A 20,692-nucleotide genomic window follows, 5' to 3' on the forward strand; every position below is an offset into this window, starting at 1 on the left:
ATGTATGTATGTGTGTATGTATGTAATAAAATTATACTTTCACGGTGTGTGTGTCTTGTCTTTTTTTGGGTATTTTTTTAGTAGTAGTACTACAGGTACCAGCGGGCCCGTTTTTCCGTCGCATGCTGGTACTTGTGGTTCTCCAAGTACCAGCATGCGGGGGAGGCTTGCTGGGCCTTGTAGTACTGCTACTAAAAACAATATCTTTTCTTTTACAACAAAGGCTATCAGCCTCCCCATCCGCAGCCCATTGGATGGGGGGGGACAGCCTCGGGCTTCACCCCTGGCCCTTGGGTGGCTGGGGGGGGGGACCCCTTGATTGAAGGGGTCCCCACTCCCCCAGGGTACCCCGGCCAGGGGTGACTAGTTGGATTTTTGATGCCACGGCCGCAGGGCACTATATAAAAGTGACCCCCGGCTGTGGCATTATCTGTCCAGCTAGTGGAGCCCGGTGCTGGTTTTAAAAATACGGGGGACCCCTACTCTTTTTGTCCCCCGTATTTTTGGGACCAGGACCAGGCGCAGAGCCCGATGCTGGTTGCTTAAATATGGGGGAACCCCTGTCATTTTTTTCCCCATATTTCTGCAACCAGGATCGGCTCAAAGAGCCCGAGGCTGGTTATGCTTAGGAGGGGGGACCCCACGCAATTTTTTTTGAAAAAATAAGCACTTTCCCACCCCTTCCCACTGATATACATGCACGGATCTCATGGATCCGTGCATGCCTATCCAATCACGAATAAAAAAAGCAGGTCTGTTTTTTTTTAGCACTTTTTTACGAGTTGTAATTTTTCACGGCAGTGTTTGTTCTTTTTTTGCTTTGCACTTCTTAGTAAATGACCGAGATTCATACTTAAACAACCGCGTTTTGACCGATGGTGTATTCATTCGTAATTTTTTACCTGAACTTGCAAAAAATTACGAATGCCCTCATCACTGCCGTGATTAGTGCTTAGTAAATTACCGAGATGACACTTTGATGAAAAAACGGCATCTCGGTCAAAATCGGGAGCTTAGTAAATTTCCCCCAATGAGTTCTAAGCCAGGGCTGCACAATAGGGTTCATCCTGTCTTCTGGCATCCGCTAGAGAGGGAAGCAACAGTTTGGTGCTCCTGGCATCTGCTTACATTTTATTAGTAAATAGTTCAGTTACAGCTTTTATTTTATAATTTCTTTTAGTGTAAGTTTAGTTTAGGCACAGTAGTGTCATATTTATATATATTTTTTTAGTTTTCATCAGATTTTATATATAATACAGAAGAGGCGAGAGGAGAGGTGAGAGAGGGGCTTAGGGAGCAGCCATGAGCTGCATCCCATTCACCATACGCTGGCCATTCGGCAAGACGGAGGTAAGTGCACCGTTATTTTTATTTTTCATTTGTTGTTTACACAATTAGGGCTTTTCATGGACTTTATAAGAGACGGGGGTCACCTGAAAGTGGGCGTTTCAGGGCATAGGAGGTTTTGTCCCAATTTAGTAGGAGGTATCTCTGCCCAAATATGATTACGCTTAAAGTTTATTTATTATTACAAGGGTCGTTTGATAATTGTGATAAAAAAGCAAGTGAGACATATTTTTTTGGAGGAAAAAAAAATATTTCTCAACATAGGTCTGAAATCAATTAACCCCGAAAAGCTGTTTTGTGGTAAAAAGCAGAGGTTATGGTAGACTTACCTAGATAACCCTGTTTCCCTGAAGTCCACAGTGTCCACAGAGTCTACCTTGGGATATAAGGTAGAGACAGCGGATCTGGTACCAAACTGTCTAAGATTTTCAGCCTCCCAGGATGCACTGGGCCAGCCCCCTATATCCCCGCCTACTGGCTCAGGCAATTCAGTTTTTTGTTTGGTGCGGCAGGAGCCGGACCACTAGAACGGGTGTGGATCATTGGGTTGACAGTAACTAGGTCGACAGTCATTAGGTCGACCAGTATTTGTCGACACCTGAAATATGGAAGGGCGTCGGTCATTAGCCTAGTGGCTACAGACGTCCCATCTGGACAAAGGGGCCCTTTTGAATTTCAGATTGGGAGGTTCTGATAGCTGTGGACCCTGATAGAGAAAACGCAAATTTACCATAAATTGCGAAATGTGCCTATAAAACATTGGTGGTCATTCCGAGTTGTTCGCTCTGTATTTTTCTTTGCATCGCAGCGATTTTCCGCTTACTGCGCATGCGCAATGTTCGCACTGCGACTGCGCCAAGTAAATTTGCTATGCAGTTAGGAAGTTTACTCACGGCTTTTTCATCGTTCTGGTGATCGTAATGTGATTGACAGGAAGTGGGTGTTACTGGGCGGAAACTGGCCGTTTTATGGGTGTGTGTGAAAAAAACGCTACCGTTTCTGGGAAAAACGCGGGAGTGGCCGGAGAAACGGAGGAGTGTCTGGGCGAATGCTGGGTGTGTTTGTGACGTCAAACCAGGAACGACAAGCACTGAACTAATCACAGATGCCGAGTAAGTCTGGAGCTACTCAGAAACTGCTAAGAGAGGTCTAATCGCAATATTGCGAATACGTCGTTCGCAATTTTAAGAAGCTAAGATTCACTTCCAGTAGGCGGCGGCTTAGCGTGAGCAAAGCTGCTAAAAGCAGCTTGCGAGCGAACAACTCGGAATGAGGGCCATTGTCTGCAAAAACAGATTTGCAGTAATTTTTCTCCACCTCTGAGCGTGTGATAAACTTAGGGAAAATCCCTATTATATTAATAATGTCGGGATTTGGTGCAGTACCCCTGGGACATCCCCTGAATGACTAAGTAGGCACTTACAAGTTTTTAATTTGCCAATTATAAAGTACAAAATTATGGAAATTGGGGTAGAAGGAATGGGGCAGGTATAATGGGGTGCTTTATGAGTGGGACAAGTGTTATTAGACTTGCTGGTGGGTGTAATTGGTTTGTTTCCACTGTCCATGACTATGCAAATAGGAGGGTGTGTTTTGGGATGCCGGCGCTCACAGTGCTGCTATTAGGGAATGCTAAAGCAGGGCATTCTGGGATGTGCAGCCCCACAACAGTCTGAGAGCCGCATGTTTAACATACCTGTTAATCTATGAAATCCTCACCTCATGTACCCGTGTATGCCTGTGGCCCACCTCATGTACCCGGGTATGCCTGTAGCCCACCTCATGTGCCCGTGTATGCCTGTAGCCCACCTCATGTACACAAGTGCCTCCATGAGTGTGCTCTTTAATACATTCAGGTGGTATAATCACATCTAACAATGCTATTCTGGGTGCTAATATCGCGACCACATTGCACTGAATTTCCATTTCATCTTTATTTAATCAAGGTGTTGCCGAAAGAAGAGCCACAACCAGCCCTGGAGAGGCACGAGCCCACGGCACCTCAGTCAAGACAACAGCCTGCGGCCCCAAAGGCAGGGCAAGAGCCCCCTGCCCCCAGGGCACGGCAAGAGCCACCATCACCCCGGGCAAGACAACTGCCACCGGCCCCCAGGGCACGGCAAGAGCCCCCACCACCGTGGGCAAGACAACAGCCACCGGCCCCCAGGGTACGGCAGGAGCCTCCACCACCACGGGCAAGGCAACAGCCCCCGGCCCCCAGGACACGGCAGGAGCCTCCACCACCACGGGCAAGGCAACAGCCCCCAGGGCACGGCAGGAGCCCCCACCACCACGGGCAAGACAACAGCCACCAGCGCCCAGGGCAAGACAACAGCCTCCACCCCCCCGGGCAAGGCAACAGCCCCCACCACCGCGGGCAAGAGAGGCGCCCATGCCGTAGCGGCTAATGTCACCACCTGAGAAGGCATGCCCTACCACTATCAGAGGCATGCGCCCCCAACCAACACCATCGGGGAGGCACCTTCCCCCCCACCATCGGGGAGGCACACCCCCACCACCATCAGAGAGGCACGCCCCCAACCACCATCTGGGAGGCACACCCCCACCACCATCTGGGAGGCACACACCCCACCACCATCGGGGAGGCACAACCCCCACCACCATCGGGGAGGCACACCCCCACCACCATCGTGGAGGCACACCCCACCACCACCACCATCGGGGAGGTGCTTGCAGACACATAATGTATTTACAAATACAATTTACTAATAACATGTTTATGTATTATGATACTGCACTCTCTCTCTGTTTTTTTTCCCCCCAAATGGAGGTCTATATGCTGAATGGATCCTTGGGAGCTACTGTGTCATTGGAAGCATCATTAAATGGGTCAGATAAGCATATAGTCATTATTTCCCAGCACGGGCACACACACACTGCTATCATATTGGAAATTAAGATTCCTTTGGGGGGTTATAGGTAACCAGCCTTATAAATGACTGCCAGGTCTATGATCTTAGAACCAGTTATGTAGCCCCCATGGTGTGCTTTCTCATAAATTACACCGTATGTCTATTTTTTATGTCAGACGTTACCATGTCTCAGTAAGGGTCTACAAGTTGGGCTGTCACCCAAATAAACTGGATAATGTTATCATGCACACTGAGGGTTAAAGACAATAAATGATCGGCAAGACTTTGGGGGAGATGTACTAAGCAGTTATAAAAGTGGAGAAGCGAGCCAGTGGAGAAGTTGCACATAGCAACCAATCAGCATTGACGTAACATTTATCATTTGTATACTGTAAGAGTATACAGAGCAGCTGATTGGTTGCAAAGGGCAACTTCTCCACTGGCTCACTTCTCCACCTTTATCACTGCTTAGTACATCTCCCCCTTAATTTGCTGCCCTGAAAAAACAAAACAGTTTACTATTTTCTGAAAAAGGAAAGAAACAGCATAAAAACTGCTTTGTGGGGCTTACTTCACATTAAAAGATACAAGGTGTCATGTTACTGTGATCCAATTCATTCCAAGTAATGGTGGTCATTCCGAGTTGTTCGCTTTTAGCAGCATTGCACACGCTAAGCCGCTGCCCTCTGGGAGTGTATTTTAGCTTATCAGAATTACGAATAGACACTTCTTTGCAGTTTCTGAGTAGCTCGACACTTACTCTGCCACTGCGATCAGTTCAGTCAGTTTCGTTTCTGGTTTGACGTCACAAACACACCCAGCGTTCGCCCAGCCACTCCCCCGTTTCTCCAGCCACTCCCGTGTTTTCCCCAGAAATGGCAGCGTTTTTTCACACACACCCATAAAACGGCCAGTTTCCACCCAGAAACACCCACTACCTGTCAATCACATTACGATCACCAGAACGATGAAAAATCCTTGTAATGCCGTGAGTATAATACCTAACTTATTAGCAAATTTACTTGGCGCAGTCGCACTGCGGACATTGCGCATGCGCATTAGCGACTAATCGCTCCGTTGCGAAAAAAAATAACGAGCGATCAACTCGGAATGACCCCCAATGTGTACATCAGGGTACAAACTGTTATTTAGAACCGGCCTCTCACTGCACATTTTACCCTGGACGCTAGGGAACATATTCTGTAGGTGCTAAGTCTATAATTTCCTGCTAGGAGAGGACCATAATGTAGAGCAGTGGTTCTCAAACTTTTTGGAATCACGGTGCCCTAGAGCAGGCTTTTTCAACCAGTGTGCCGTGGCACACTAGTGTGCTGCGACCAGTTGCAAGGTGTGCAGCGGAGCCAGATCAGCTTCCTGCACCTTCATAATGAATTGTTGGCCCAGGATCTTCTTAGAGAAATCAGTCATGCTCCGGCTGTGACCTATGCCTTGATGACGCGGCAGTGTGATATCATAGGTCATAGCCGCCGCGTCTCACCACTCAGCCAGCCCACCTGCCTGTAATACATACAGTATCTTCCAGTTCCCGCTTGCATCCACAGCTTTCCTTGCCCACCCACAGCCACACCTGCCTGACCGCCCACTGCTCAGTATTCGCAGCACTCCACTATGAACAACCCCCGCCACTGAGAGACAGGGAGGAGGACAGCTGACAGGAAGGGGCTAATATTTGTTATGTTATTTCTCCTGTGGGGAGCAAAAGGATTTATGGGGGGGAGCAATGTGAATAATTCATGTGGGGAGCAATAGGGTTTATGTGGGGAGAATTTTTTTTTCTGTGTAGGCCAATGTATGTGTGCAGTGCCAGATTAAGGTCCACATGGGCCTGGAGCTGAAATTTATCAAAGGCCTATTGTGTGCCTCGGAAGGAGGTGTGACAAGCGCTGCGGTGGTGTGACTAGTGATGTGGCCAGTTTGGTATGAATAGGGGGTGTGGTCTGTGCCATGAGTGTGGCTATCGCCGTGGAGTTCATCCAGTAGCTAGTGCTTAACTTTAACCACTTAATACAGTGGTTTCCAAACTTTTTTGAATCACGGCACCCTAGAATATCAGAATTTTTATCACAGCACCAAAAGGCCAAAAATTTCTTATTGAGGAATTTAAAAAGAAATATTACATTAAGTAGATCACGTTTATATGTCATCCTTAGGGTCAGTTGTGTGGTGAGGGACAAGATTTGCTTCTGTTTGGCCACATATTTTATGACTGGCAGCCACCAGCACTGGTTTTGCCTATTATATTGACCATAAATAATTTGAATTAATAATAATAATAATTTTATTTATATAGCGCTCTTTCTCCAATAGGACTCAAGGCGCTTAACAGATATATAGCATAATATAGTACAGAAAATAATGAAGTACATTTTCATAAAATACAGAAGCATGAAGATACTAAAAGAGACACTATGGAAATGCTTGAGTAAACAGGAAAGTCTTGAGTCTACTTTTGAAGGATTCTATAGTTGGGGCCTCTCGCACTGTGCGGGGAAGTGAGTTCCATAGAGTCGGAGCCGCATGACTAAAAGCTCGACCCCCAGATGAATTACGGTAGATTCTAGGTACTGCTAAAAGTCCTTCATCTACAGATCGCAGTAATCGAGTGGGGCAGTATGGGGTCAGAAGCTGTTTCAGGTACCTTGGGCCTTGGTCATGTAATGCTTTGAAACTCAGTAAGCCAATCTTGAAGAGGATTCGCCATCTTACAGGCAGCCAGTGAAGGGAGTAGAGGATGGGTGTTATGTGGCTAGAACGGGGCTGGTTGGTTAACAGCCTGGCAGCTGTGTTTTGCACCAGCTGTAAGCGTTGCAATGCTTTTGCTGGTAGACCAAGGTAGAGGGCATTACAGTAGTCTAATCGAGATGATACAAATGCATGTATGACTTTTGGCATATCATCTGAGGGAATTAAGTGCTTGATTCTGGCTATGTTCCTCAGGTGAAAGAATGAGGACTTGATTGTGGCTGATATCTGATGTTTAAGTGTCAAGCCATCATCCAGGACAACGCCAAGATTCCGCACATGATCACTGGTCTGTAATTCTGAATCCCCGAGTGTAAGTCCAGTTGGTTGGCTATGCTGCAGTCTTGTCCTTTGATGTTGCGGTCGTATTATAAGGACCTCTGTTTTATCCGGGTTCAGTCGCAGCCAACTGGCGCTCATCCACTCCTGTAGTTCATCTAGACAGCCATTTAGGGTTGCTACTGGGTTATCAGTGCCCGGAGCAAAGGACAAGTACAGTTGTGTATCATCTGCATAGCAGTGGTAGACCAGGCCATGGCGCCTGATTATTTTGCCCAATGGGAGCATGTATACTGCAAAAAGCATGGGGGATAGTATTGAACCTTGTGGGACACCACATGGCAATGGCACTGGTGGTGATGAGTATAATCCAGATGATACTCTCTGTGACCTGCCTGTGAGAAATGATTTGAACCAGTTTAGGACAGTTTAGGAATTAGTCCTGGACCACCAACCCAGGGCACCCCTGCAAGTGTCCCGAGGCACCCCAGGGAGCCACAGCATACAGTTTGGGAACCTCTGACTTAATAGTTAACTATAACAAGAAAAAGTTTGTGTCCACCATATAATACAGAGCATCAGTGATCACCATATCATACAGAGAGCGTTGCAGTGACCGCCATATAATACAGAGAGCTGTATCAACATGCAAAGAATGCGGAAAGGGGAGCAAAGATGGGGCAATACAGAGAATATGTGGAAAGATTAGAAAAGATAGGGGCAATACAGAGTAGACCGTCAACTGTGGGCTCCTGGGACACACTTATCGACAAAGACACCATTTACTGACAGACACACTAATACAGGCGCACACACACACTGCTTATTGACACACACCATTGTCAAAGACTTACTGACACATACACACTGACACACCTTACTGATACACACATTTATAGACACAGACACCACTTACTGACCGATACCCCTTATCGACACAGACATCACTTACTTGCACATACATACTTAATGAAAGACACCCATTACTGACAAAGATACAATTTACTGACACAAACATACAGGCACAAACACCCCTTACTGTCAGATACCACTTACTGACACAGACACCCCTTACTAACACAGATTCCCCTTACTGAAACAAATGCACTGACCCAGTCACACTTACTGACACAGATACACTGATACAAACACACTGGCACAAACAGCCCTTATGGATACAGACACCCTTACTGACACAAACACCCTTACTGACACAGACGCACTTACATAAACAGACACCCCTTACTGACAAAGACACCCCTTACTGACATAAACACACTTACATAAACAGACACCCCTTGTTGACACAGACACCTTTACTGACACAAACACCCCCTACAGATACCACTTACTAACACAGACACCCCTTCCTGACACAGATTCCACTTACTGACACACATACTTACTGATAGATGCTACTTACTAACAAAGACAACACAGATAAACCTACTGACACAGACACCACTTACTGACAGACAGACACAACACAGATAAACTTACTGACAGACACCACTTAAATATGGGAGAGGAGACCCTAGGGCCTGGTGTATGCTGCAACTTGCCGGATTTTGCACACCTGCTCTGCTCTGACATTCATGGAGGCAGGGGCGGATTGGGATGGAAAACCAGCCAAGAACATTTCCAAAGTAGCCCTAAATAGGGGGTTGAATCAATGGGCCTAATACAGACCTGATCACAGCTGTGCAAAATTTTGCATGGCTATGACCAGTCTCACAGACATGCGGGAGGGGGGGGGGGGAAGGGGGACACCGAGTATGTCTGGCCTTAACCCCCCCTTCCTGCACAAGTACAAAAGCATTGCACGGTGGCGATGCTTTTGTATTTGACGAGTAAATCCCTATTTGCGCAGCTCCTGCCTGCTGACAGGGAGCTACCTGTCGCTGTCCGGGTTGCAGCGGCTGCATGTGACGTCAAGCAGCCGCCGTGGCCCTCCCCCCGCATGATCCGGGCATGCCTGCGTTGCATCACCTGTTCCTTCTCTCACACTCCGGCTTCCCCTCTTCTTCATCACTTATACTCCGGCACCTCCTCTCCTTCATCCCTCATACTCCGGCACTTCCTCTCCTACATCACCTGTTCCTTCCCTCATACTCCGGATCTCCCTCTCCTCCATCACTCATACTCCGGCACCTCCTCTCCTCCATCACCTGTTCCTTCCCTCATACTCCGGCTCCCCCTCTCCTCCATCACTCATACTCCGGCACCTCCTCTCCTCCATCACCTGTTCCTTCCCTCATACTCCGGCTCCCCCTCTCCTCCATCACTCATACTCCGGCACCTCCTCTCCTCCATAACCTACTCGTTCCCTCACATTCTGGCTCTCCCTCTCCTCCATAACTCCGCTTCATCCCTCACACTCTGGCCCGTCCTCTTCTCCATTACCCTCCTTACTTTACAGCCGCACCACTCAGTAAATGCCAGAAAGAGCAGGTCTACAGTATTGCAGCCACTCCTCCTCACGTTTCCATGCCTGACCTCTCTTCCCCTGCAGGTTGCGCAGCCAGTGTGAAAAATAAGGGAAAGAAGAAAACGGTGCTCCTTGAAAACTATTCTTTCAAAGGGCCTAATCCAGACCTGGTCGCAAGCAGGCGTTTTTTGCACTGCTGCGACCAGGTAGTCGCCGCCTACAGGGGGAGGGGGTAACTGCTGTGCAGGGGTGCGAATGCATGTGCAGAGAGCTGCACAAACAACATTTCTCCGGACACTCCTAGGAAACGGTCAAAAACTGCCTCTTCCTGTCAATCTTCTTGCGATCGCTGGTGCGATCACTTTCTTCGGCCATCCCGTCGTTGTCCTGCACTCCCCATTGCTGGGGGAACCTCGTGCAGTTCATACCTGATCGCTGCTGAGCGAAAACAGTCTGAATGACCCCCGAACTCTGCAGGAATGATAGTACTGGTTATTAAATAAGCCCACTCTGTAAACACAAATTATGTAAATACATTCAAAATTAAATTGGTCTCACTCTGGTAATTCATTTTTTCTATGCTTAGACACAGTACAGGTGAGAAGTTTATGACTATTTGAGCTACAAGTGTGTGGGTAGGGGTGGGATAGCTATCAATCCTTATCCTGTGCTCCCCGCCATCATACACGGCGCACACTTCTTGCATTGTGGTGTGTGTTCCTGCTCAATGCAGAGAAGGAGGAGACGAGAGAGTGGGAGTAGTGTCTGAGGGAATCCCTGGCTGCCCCTCAGCTAGAAGATTCCAGCGCAGGCCGGAACAGATGTTTCGCCAACGGCTAAGGGCACAAGGCTGTGCCCTCCATACTATGGAGCTCTAGGCTTGGGATGGGGCAGGCCAATACCATAGGGTGAGAAGAAAATGGTGCTACCTATCACCACACTTCAACAATAACAATGGCTCTACATTGTATTATTAATATATGTCACATTCACCTTTCTGGTATTACTTAGATCACAGAACACAGTTATTTTAGTGTCTCACTGTATAAAATCACCACTGAACTGCATTTTCTGGCCAAGAAAAAATATTATCATTATTACCAGTTATTTATATACATATTCCGCTGTGCATTACAGAGAACATTTGGCCATTCACATCAGTTCTTGTCGCAGTGGAGCTTACAGTCTATGGTGGTCATTCCAAGTTGTTCGCTCTGTATTTTTCTTCGCATCGCAGCGATTTTCCGCTCATTGCGCATGCGCAATGTTCGCACTGCGACTGCGCCAAGTAAATTTGCTATGCAGTTAGGTATTTTACTCACGGCTTTTTCCTCTTTCTGGTGATCGTAATGTGATTGACAGGAAGTGGGTGTTTCTGGGCGGAAACTGACTGTTTTATGGGTGTGTGTGAAAAAACGCTACCGTTTCTGGAAAAAAAGCGGGAGTGGCTGGAGAAACGGGGTAGTGTCTGGGCGAACGCTGGGTGTGTTTGTGACGTCAAACCAGGAACGACAAGCACTGAACTGATCGCAGATGCCGAGTAAGTCTAGAGCTACTCAGAAACTGCTAAGAGAGGTCTAATCGCAATATTGCGAATCCGTCGGTCGCAATTTTAAGAAGCTAAGATTCACTCCCAGTAGGCGGCGGCTTAGCGTGTGCAAAGCTGCTTAAAGCAGCTTGCGAGCGAACAACTCGCAATGAGGGCCTATGTTCCCTACCTCATTTACTGCACACACACACACACACACACACACACACACACACACACACACACACACACACACACACACACGCACACTTACACACTAAGGTTAATTTATGTTGTGAAACAACCTGTGGGAGGAAACCCACACAAGGGGAGAATATACAAACTCCACACAGACCCATGTGGGAATCAAACCCACAACCTCAGTGCTGTGAATAAATGTAGTCATCTATAATTTTATGACACATAAACGACCTTTAATAGGAGAGAACTTCGCCCCTCTATAATACACTTTCAGATTAATGATACGAGATCCATTCTATGACATGAGAACAATACCAGGCACACCCTACATTAACCAACAACAATCACCATAAAACTTGTGGAGGAAACACGGGGGGGTGATTCAGAGCTGATTGTAGATGTGATAAATTTAGCACATCTACGATCAGTTTCTTTAACACGCGGGGGATGCGCAGCACAGGGCTAGTCTGCACCGCATGTCAGGCCCTACCCCCCCCCCCCCTGCCAAGTAGCTCCCTATCTGCGCAACCTAGATACGCTGGCAGGCGGCTACCCACCACGATCCGGGTCGCAGTGGCGTTCTAACACCATTGGCACGCCCCCTCCTGCCCCGCCTCAGCCTGTCAATCAGATAAAGGCATCTCACTGGGACTTACTGGGTGCGCGCCTTCAGAGTGCAGCGATTGCCCCGAATCATCCCTACAGTCCATTAGGCCAGAGGCGTAACTAGGGTAGGGCGAGTGGGGCACGTGCCCTGGGCGCCCTGGCAGGCCCAGGAGAGGGGGGCGCCGCCGGCGTCCAGGGCATCATGCCCCACTCGCCCCGTTAACCCTAAATGTGAGGGGAGGAGAAAGCGCAGCGTCTCTCCCTCCCCTCACCGCCGCTGGGAGCACTAGCAGCGCTGCCAGCAGCGCTGCCGTGTCCGGTCTCCGGCGCTAGCCAATCAGGGCTTGCGGACCGGCTCCTGATTGGCTGCCGGTCCGCCAGCTCTGATTGGCTAGCGAACCGGCGCCAGACAGCCGCCGGCGTCCGGAGACCTGGAGCGGCGAGGGGAAGGAGAGGCGCTGCGCTGCGCTCTCCTCCCCTCACAAGAGGTGACTCTGGTGAGTGACGGGATCCGGCGGCGGCACGGGGGGCCTGGCACTGTGGGGCATGTAACAGGCACTGTGGGGCACTGTAACTGGCACTGTGGGGCACTGTAACTGGCACTGTGGGGCATGTAACTGGCACTGTGGGGCATACTGTGGGGCATGTATCTGGCACTGTGGGGCATGTAACTGGCACTGTGGGGCATGTAACTGGCACTGTGGGGCATACTGTGGGGCATGTATCTGGCACTGTGGGGCATGTATCTGGCACTGTGGGGCATGTATCTGGCACTGTGGGGCATCATGTAATTGGCACTGTGGGGCATACTGTGGGGCATGTATCTGGCACTGTGGGGCATGTAACTGGCACTGTGGGGCATACTGTGGGGCATGTATCTGGCACTGTGGGGCATGTATCTGGCACTGTGGGGCATCATGTAACTGGCACTGTGGGGCATGTAACTGGCACTGTGGGGCATACTGTGGGGCATGTATCTGGCACTGTGGGGCATGTATCTGGCACTGTGGGGCATGTAACTGGCACTGTGGGGCATACTGTGTGGCATGTATCTGGCACTGTGTGGCATGTATCTGGCACTGTGGGGCATGTAACTGGCACTGTGGGGCATGTAACTGGCACTGTGGGGCATACTGTGGGGCATGTATCTGGCACTGTGGGGCATGTATCTGGCACTGTGGGGCATGTAACTGGCACTGTAGGGCATGTAACTGGCACTGTGGGGCATAATGTGGGGCATGTATTTGGCACTGTGGGGCATGTATCTGGCACTGTGGGGCATGTATCTGGCACCGTGGGGCATGTATCCGGCACCGCGGGGCATTGTATCCGGCACCGTGGGGCATTGTATCCGGCACTGAGTGGGGCATTGTATCCGGCACCGAGTGGGGCATTGTATCCGGCACCGAGTGGGGCATTGTATCCGGCACTGAGTGGGGCATTGTATCCGGCACTGAGTGGGGCATTGTATCCGGCACTGAGTGGGGCAATGTATCCGGCACTGAGTGGGGCAATGTTTCCGGCACTGAGTGGGGCAATGTATCTGGCACCGTGGGGCAATGTAACTGGCACTGTGGGCCATTTTCAGTGGCCACACCCCTTCTGGAGCGTAGCCACACCCCTTCTGGTGTGTGACCACGCCCATTTTTTCGGCGCACATGGTTCTTTTTGTGTGTGTTTTTTTCAAGGGGGGGGGGGGGCGCCATTTTCCATCTTGCCCTGGGCTCCGGAAACCCTAGTTACGCCTCTGCATTAGGCTTACACATGCAGTAAGCCCCATAGACTCCCCCCATAATATTGTTCTGCTACCTGCACCCTCATTTATATTTAAGTTGAGCATTATGTCCCCCATTATATATTAACTTGTGCCATTCCCCCTTATATATTAATTTGACTTGTACCTGTCCACCCCTTATATATTTATTTACTGTGTGCCCCCCAAATATCAATTTAACTTGTATCTACCCCCCTTATATATTCATTTAACTTGTGCCTGCCCCCCCCTTATATATTTTTTTAACTTGTGCTGCTATCGCATGTTAAATAATAGATTAATTATGTGCTGCGCCATCAGACAGGGTAAAAGCAAAGGTGAATAGGCTTACTCACTGTGCACAGCCTGCCAGCGCCACGTCAGCTGAGGGGGTGGAGCTTCAGGTCGGGTGGGGGCCGAGCCACGGACGGGTCTGGGGGGTGTGGCCTCGGGCAGATTCAGGCAGGGACAGTTTCGTGGTCGGAAGTTCTGATGATCTTCGCCCAGCTGGTTCGGTGTGGAGGTAACTGAGAAGACGGGAGGTGAGGGAGCTGAGCTGCTGGTGATGACAGGAATATTTTTTCCTGTCAACACTGGCTACCTGTGGAGCCTGTGAGTCTATTTTCAATGGGGGGCCTGGAGCTGCAGCTCCATCCGCCCCATTGTTAATCCGGCCCTGTATGTGTGGATTCTTTTTTTACTGTGAGGGCCAATGTGTGTTTTTTGTTTTTTTCTGTGGGGAACTGATGGTGCGCCTTGGCAATTTTAAAATATTGTTCGGTGTGCCGCAAGTAAAAAAAGGTTGAAAATCACTGCCCCAGAGTATCAGAATTATTTTAACGGCACCCCTAAGCCAAAAGTTTCTTATTGAGACATTTATTTATTAACAGTTTCTTATATAGCGCAGCATATTCCGTTGCGCTTTACAATTAGAACAACAGTAATAGAACAAAACTGGGTAAAAACAGACAGACATAGAGGTAGGAAGGCCCTGCTCGCAAGCTTACAATCTATAGGGAAATAGGCATAGATACACAAGGATAGATGCTACCTATTGCATAATGGTCCACCAGATTGCTAGGTTCTTAATGGGTTGTATGATGATACCCCACAAAGTTATCCAAGTGTCAGGAGGGTGTGAGACTAAAGAAAGACAAGATATGTGATGTTATGAATACTCTACAGAGGATGTAATTAGATAGGGAAGCACTAAAGGTTATGTGGGTGGGTCTGGAATTTGATAGGCTTGTCTGAAGAGGTGAGTTTTCAGGGAACATTTAAAGGTTTGGAGACTAGAGGCGAGTCTTACTGTGCGTGGGAGGGCATTCCACAGAGTGGGTGAAGCCCGGATAAAGTCCTGTAATTTTGAGTGTGAACAAGTAATGCGTGTGGATGAGAGACGTAGATCTTGTGCATAGCGGAGAGGTCGGGTAGGGAGATATTTTGAGATGAGTGAAGAGATGTATGTTGGTGCAGTTTGGTTAATAGCCTTGTATGTGAGTAAAAGTATTTTATATTTAATACGGTAGAATACCGGTAACCAATGGAGGGACTGACAGAGCGGATCTGCAGACGATGAACGTCTGGCAAGGAAGATTAGCCTCGCAGCTGCATTCAAAATGGATTGTAGTGGTGAGAGCCTATGTTTGGGAAGACCGGTCAGGAGACTATTACAATAATCAATGCGGGAGATAATGAGAGCATGGATTAGAGTTTTTGCTGTGTCTTGTGTAAGATAAGGGCGTATTTTGGATATGTTTCTTAGATGTATGTAACATGATCTTGAGATAGATTGAATGTGGGTAACAAAGGATAGTTCAGAGTCAAGAATGACACCTAGGCAGCGAGCTTGTGGGGTAGGGGTGATTGCAGAATTCTCAACAGTGATAGAGATATCAGGTTGGAAACTACTATTGGCCGGTGGAAATATAATTAATTCTGTTTTGGAAATATTAAGTTTGAGGTGGCGAGATGTCATCCAAGATGAAATGGCAGAAAGGCATTCAGTGACACGGCCCAATACAGATGGTGACAAATCAGGGGAGGATAGGTAGATTTGAGTATCATCCGCATACAGATGGTACTGAAATCCGAAAGAGTTGATTAGTTTGCCAAGAGATGTGGTATAGATAGAGAAAAGCAGAGGACCTAAGACTGAGCCTTGCGGTACTCCAACTGAGAGAGGTAGCGAAGTAGAGGTGGAATCAGAGAAACGAACACTGAAGGAGCGATTAGATAGGTAGGATGAGAACCAAGAAAGGGCTGTGTCCTGAATACCTAGGGATTGTAGTGTTTGTATGAGAAGAGAGTGGTCAACAGTGTCAAAAGCAGCAGAGAGATCAAGGAGAATAAGTAGAGAGAAATGTCCTTTAGATTTAGCAGTGACCAAATCATTCACTACCTTAGTCAGTGCTGTCTCTGTGGAGTGTTGGGCACGAAATCCTGACTGAAGTGGGTTTAGTAGGCTGTGTGAGTTAAGAAAGTGTGTGAGGCGAGTGTAGGCAAGTCTCTCCAGTAGCTTGGAGGGGCATGGGAGCTGAGAGATGGGACGGTAGTTAGAGAGAGAGTTCGGGTCAGAGTTTTATTTTTTCAGAATGGGAGTAATCACTGCATGCTTGTATAGAGAAGGAAAGATACCAGTAGACAGGGAGAGATTACAGATTTTCGTTAAGGTTGGGATGAGCACAGTAGACAGAGCTTTACTAATTTGTGAGGGTATAGAGTCAAGGGGAGAGGTATTAGAGTAGGCAGATGAAAAGAGTGCAGATACTTCATCTTCATTTGTAGGATCAAAGGAAGAGAAGGTGTTAGAGGGTTCAGGCAGGGAATTGAGCAGGTCACTTGCTGTGGAAGAGCATACCATTTCATTTCGGATCTTGTCAATCTTGTCCTTGAAATAGGAAGCAAGATCTTGCGCATTGACAGTGGCTGGTGGGTTAGGTGAGGGAGGGACAAGAAGTGATTTAAATGTATTAAAAAGTCGCTTGGGGTTAGAGGCTTGAGCAGAGATGAGAGATTGAAAATATGTTTGTTTGGCAGTGTCCAGAGCAGTACGATAAGAGTGGTAGGTGGTCTTATATGTGAGAAAGTCACTTGAACTACGAGATTTACGCCACTGCCGTTCAACTTTTCGTGAGAGTTTTTGTAAGTGTCTAGTGTATTTAGAGTGCCACGGTTGACATCTAAGTCTACGTGGAGTGTGATGGGTAGCTGGAGCCACTTCATCAAGTGCTGTTACTAGAGTTTGGTTAAGGTGTGACACAGCAGTCTCTGGAGAGGTGAATGTAGAAATTGGTGAAAGCAGTGGTTGCAGAGAGGTAGATAGTTGTTGAAAATTTAGAAAGAAATACTGTATTCAATTAAGTAAATTGTGTTTATATGTCATCCTAGGTTTAATTGTTTGGTGAGGGATAAGATTTGTTTCTGTTTGTCCACATATTTTATAATTGACAGCCACTTGTGCTGGTTTTGCTTATTACACGGACTATAAATAATTTTAATTGGTCCTGGACCACCAATCCAGGGCACCCCTGCAAGTGTCCTGAGGCACCCCTGGGTGCCACGGCACACAGTTTGAGAATCACTGGTGTAGAGGATTAAAGGGGTAAGGATGGCTTACAAAACTATGAGAAGACACAACAAAGGAATTAGTTGCTTCTTCCCAGCACTGACAGAACTATTCAAGAAAAAGAGAAATGCAGGTGGACACTCTCAGCACTAAGAATACTATTACAATTAACATGAAGTATAAGTGAAGTTCTTAGCACAAATTTGGCCAAAAATGTGGACCCATCCACTGCATCCAGGTGATCTTCATTAGTTGGGTCCCTAACATCCCTAATACTAACACATTGGGAGATAATCAATTGTTTGAAAAGTCGGTTGGGTGTCTGTTTCGTCCTGTCTATTAGATAGGAAAAAACAGACACTAAATTGACTTTTCAAACAATTGAATTGGGTTTATATGAAAAGGGATGCAGGATGGTGCAGGACTTGGATCAGACCTACTGTATTGTGTATTCCAGCTCTAACAGATCCAGGGTAAACAATTCACACCAATCTAGAAATTACAGATTCTCCCAAGAAAGACAACACAGCACAACATGCACCAATGGTTCTGGTCATCAATTATCAATGGTTATTCAGAAACTGTACAAATCCCCCGACGGTTGCCTGGGACTTACAAAAACCATTTAATCCAAGCAAGTAGGTGTTCCAGAATGGCATATCGCTGCCATGTTTAGTTGAAACACCCCCTTCGTATCTCATCAACCGACCCGAGGATCAAGCACAGGCATTTGAACTATGGCCTGCGAGGAGCCTCAATAAGTTTCTGGGTTCACAAGAAGGAGAGGGCCACAGGGCTCCAAGTTCCATGCTCTGTGTATGGGTGTAGTATGTTATGCTGCGGCCGGGCTCCCGACGGCCAGCTTACCGGCGCCGGAATCCCAACCGCCGGCATACCGACAGCTGGGCGAGCGCAAATGAGCCCCTTGCGGGCACGGTGGCGCACTTGGCACGCCACACTATCTATTTTCCCTCCAGAGGGGTCATGGACCCCCAAGTGGGAGAAAAGATGTCAGTATGCCGGGTGAAAGGATTCCGGTGCCAGTATCCCAACAGCTGGCAACCTAAATACCACCCCTGTGGATATCTGGGTCGGCATGTATGTAATAAAGTTGTACTTTCACGGTGTGCATGTCCTGTTTTTATTTGGGTATTTTTTTTGCAGAAGAACTACAGGTACCAGCGGGCCCGTTTTACCCCCGCATGCTGGTACGTGTGGTTCTCCAAGTACCAGCTTGCAGGGGAGGCTTGCTGGGACTTGTAGTTCTTCTGAAAAAAAAAACAATATTCTTTTATTTGTCACAAGGCTATCAGCCCCCAATCCGCAACCCATGGATGGGGGGACAGCCTCAGGCTTCACCCCTGGCCCTTGGGTGGCTGGACGGGGGGACCCCTTGATTTAAGGGGTCCCCACTCCTCCTGGGTACCCTGGCCAGGGGTGACTAGTTGGAGATTTAATGCCACTGCTGCAGGGACCGGTATAAAAGTGTCCCCCGGCTGTGGCATTATCTCTCCAGCTAGTGGAGCCCGGTGCTGGTGTTGAAAATACGGGGGACCCCTACGCTTTTTGTCCCCCGTATTTTTTGCACCAGGACCGGATGCAGAGCCCGGTGCTGGTTATAAAATACGGGGGATACCATGTCAATTTGCCCCCCTTATTTTTACAACCAGGACCGGATCAAAGAGCCCGAGGATGGTTATGCTTAGGAGGGGGGACCCCACGAATTTGTTTTCTGAATTTTAACCCATTCCCACCCCTTCCCACTGAAAACCATGCTCTTTCAATTTTAGTCAGTTAAAAAAAAAAATTATTTTAAAAAATATATAAATAATAGTTGTAAATCCTAATGGACAAACCAAGTTCCTAATCCCTTCTAATGTAAATAGATATGCTATTAGCAATAAAAAAAAAACACAAAAAAAATATGTTTTTAAATTTTTTTATTAGATTCCGCCAGCAAAGTGAGGTGGAATGAAATTGACGAAATTACTGTTGAAAAGCACTGTTGTTGAATCGACATTCTTCAATTGAATATACTTTTGTCGGAAAGCCGCATTTTTACCATTGTAGACATGTCGAATTTGTCAACTGTCGAATTTCAAAAAGTCGAATCTGAAAAGTCATTTTTTTTGTCGAAAAGTACTGTATTGCATTGTCGAATATTTTTTTTGTGCCGAAAATGCTCCGTTTTTCGACATTTTCGGCAATTCGACCGCAATTGCATATACCCCATAGTATCAAGTACAATTCCGTTACGCTATGAGTAAAAATAAGGAGTTGTAGTGCCATAAATAAAGTGAAAACACATAAATCACATCCCTAGTGAATAGCTACATACGTGGGTGTGCTTTATAAATGAGGTGATCACCTGAGGTCACGTTTGATTATAACTTGATTACAATTATACCGCAATACTGTGCTAACAAAGAAAAAGAGTTGCTGACTATTGTTTTAACCATAACCTGAGTCTATTTTCTCTCTCTATACGTCCTCTTTAGGTGAACTCATTAGTTCTTTTAACTTCCAATATCACCTCTATGCTGATGACACTCAAATCTACCTCTCCTCCCCTGATCTCTCCACGGCTCTCCTCACTCGTACCTCAAACTGTCTTTCTGCTATCTCTTCCTGGATGTCTCAGCGCTTTCTTAAACTCAACATGTCTAAGACTGAGCTGATCATCTTCCCACCCTCCCGCACAGCCTCACCTCCCACAATCTCATTATCCATTGATGGCACAACTATCTCCCCTAGCCCCCAAGTACGCTGTCTTGGCGTAATCCTTGACTCCTCCCTCTCCTTCAAACCACACATTCAGCACCTCTCACAAACCTGTCATTTTCATCTCAAAAACATTTCTAGAATCAGACCTTTTCTCACACAGGATGCCACTAAGATCATTATTCACTCACTGATTATTTCCAGACTGGACTACTGTAATCTCCTCTTAACTGGCCTCCCTGACAATCACCTCTCTCCACTCCAATCTATCCTCAATGCTGCTGCCCGGCTCATCTTCCTCACCAAACGCACTACGTCTACCTCCCCCCTCCTACAGGCCCTCCACTGGCTTCCCTTCCCTTTCAGAATCCAATTCAAACTTCTCACACTCACTTACAAAGCCCTCACCCACTCCTCTCCCATCTACATCTCTGACCTTATCTCCCTTTACTCTCCCACCCGTCCTCTTCGCTCTGCTAATGCACGCCGTCTCTCCTGTCTTCTGATTACTTCCTCCCACTCCTATCTCCAAGATTTTTCACGTGCTGCTCCATTTCTCTGGAATTCTTTACCTCTCCCCCTCAGACTCTCCACCTCTCTACAAAACTTCAAACGGGCTCTTAAG

Source organism: Pseudophryne corroboree, chromosome 1 (genome assembly GCF_028390025.1).
Source record: "Pseudophryne corroboree isolate aPseCor3 chromosome 1, aPseCor3.hap2, whole genome shotgun sequence".
NCBI classification, from domain to species: Eukaryota; Metazoa; Chordata; class Amphibia; order Anura; family Myobatrachidae; genus Pseudophryne; species Pseudophryne corroboree.